Consider the following 2,349-nt stretch of genomic DNA (forward strand, 5'->3'; position numbering starts at 1 on the left):
CCTTCTCCCCGGCTGGCGCAGGAAAGCCGTGGGAGCAGCTCCCTTACAACTCGGCTTTTTCTAGTCATGGGCTAGAGACTACTAGAAGCATGGATTTGTGTGGGTGGTTTTTTTTCTCTCATTCTCTCTAAGAAATGGATACTGTGTTGGAAAATTTGTTTTCTAGATCAGACCATATATACTGCTCATGTTGGAGAGTGGAGAAACAATTGGCTCCAGGCTTTGAATGTGAAAATGGGAGAGACCAGGATAGGGTGACATAGAAACGCAAACAAAAAGCTGGGTTGAAGCTTCTGCTGTTCCTTATGAACTTGCAGATTCATCCCTGCTTCTGTCACAGACCTGTAGGAGCCCAGGAAAATCATCTTCTTTGTGTGTAGCTCGTGTGAAATAGGAATAATGCTGTTGTTTGGTTGCCCAGCCAGGCTGGAGGATTAATGCACAGCAGGAGCTGACTCTGAAATGTGGGAGATCAGGATGTGTTAGCAACTTGGAAAATGTTTTCCATAGTCATCTTATGGGGCAGGGTTGTGTGCCTGTGGGTATTCCTCCTGTGTTAGCAACTTGGAAAATGTTTTCCATAGTCATCTTATGGGGCAGGGTTGTGTGCCTGTGGGTATTCCTCCAAGTGGGCTCAAAAGCAGATTTAATTTTCTTTGGAATAAGAGGATAAAGGAAAAAAGCAAAGCTCTGCCTTCTAGCTCACTGTGTGCCTGTGTACCTGCTCAGAACTGGCCACTGAGCACAGGAGTACCGGCTGGTTGGAAGATGCATCACTAGGGACATTCTTGGGTTCTCATTTCTTGATGACCAAGCTGCCTACACTGTGGACTACATTGAATTGTCTTCAGCTCTTTCAGACATCCGAGTCCACACTCTCTGAAAAGCGTCCCTGAAAACGATGGCATGAGAGACTTGTACATCTGTGTGGAATGATGTCTGGAGGACTCAATGCCCTCTTCTGTGCTTGAGGTATGTGAAGCGCTACTGGTGCACCCATGTTTGTAAATGGCCATTCAACCTACATCTGCATTATGAATTAATCCAAACATCCAGGATCTCTTCATGCATCCTTCTGTCCCAAACACCATCCCTCACGAAGGCAGAAAGTTTCTGACAGTTTCTCAGCTGAGTGCCCACACATTAACATGGTGGCCCTTTCCAGACAAGATCTGCCCCACAGCTACCCAAGCCAGGCGCACTGACCTTGCCACAGGTAAACAGCCCAGAGCCTGAGGGGCTGCAACCTTCTGAGGGTCTCTGCCACCCCGTCGAGCCATCCCCACTCCGTGAGCATCCCCTCACCCTTGCACTGCTGCAGCCACGGCTGCCTCTTGCTTACTTGACCCCAGCATGTTTTCCTTCTAGTTTGAGAAACCAGCCCAGCACCCAGGGCATTGCTTCTGGGCCCACAGCTACACTTGGCTCTTGTTCTGCAGAACTATTTATGCCTTCCAAGGAAAGGGAAACGTTTCCCAAATACTCCTGTAGGGCCAAGGCTTTACGTGCACGTGAAAGCTCACCACTGCGGCTTGCTACCAGCTGCTTAGGGGAATCTGGAGAGAGGGGAGGAAGACACTCAGTTCCGAGGTGGAGGAATTTGCCATGCCTCCTGAGAATACCACCGCACAGCAGTTCTTTTTTTATCCCAAGTCTTTGTCTTTTAAAATATTTGCTTGGAAAGCTGGATGCCAGCAAGTCTCTGAGCCCGCTTCTGCTACCGTGCTCTGTAAAGCCCTTGCTTGAGGTTCGAAGAGGAGCCTTAGGCAGCCCTGCAGCTCCCGAGAGCCCTAAGGACAGATCCACACCATGGCCCCGCACAGATAATGTGCTGGGTGTGTGTCCCACAGGCTAGCATCCCTCCCTCTACAAGCACAGAGACGCTCCGGTGCTGTAAGGGATTCCCTTGTTGCTCCGAATAAATGGGCACATGTCAGAAATGAGGCCAGAAATCCCCGCGGGGGTCACTGATCCACGGTCCTTTGTGATTTCTAACCTCTGAATCTGCTCTCCCCGCTACCTCTTCACAGCAAGTACCAAACTGCATTATTTTCTGAGTGAAACAGCAGCCACCTCCCTGCCACCAGCCTACAAACAGCTTCTCCCAACAGCAGGAAAATCAGGATGCAGCTTAGTTTTACAGTCCACAGTTTGCAGGCAGAAAAACCTCGCCGTTCACAGCTGGTTAGGTGAAAGTTAACTGTGGCTAAACAAATCCCCCTTCACAGCGCGGCTCCGGCTCCCACGCCGAGGGCAGCGGCGGAGCAGCCCCTCGCTGTGCGGCCAGGCAGGTCTCCTGGCCACTGACCATCCCGACCCATCGCCTGCCCCATGTGCCCACGGCGGCGT

This window comes from Buceros rhinoceros, unplaced genomic scaffold (genome assembly GCF_000710305.1).
Source record: "Buceros rhinoceros silvestris isolate BGI_N320 unplaced genomic scaffold, ASM71030v1 scaffold8531, whole genome shotgun sequence".
Classification (NCBI taxonomy): domain Eukaryota; kingdom Metazoa; phylum Chordata; class Aves; order Bucerotiformes; family Bucerotidae; genus Buceros; species Buceros rhinoceros.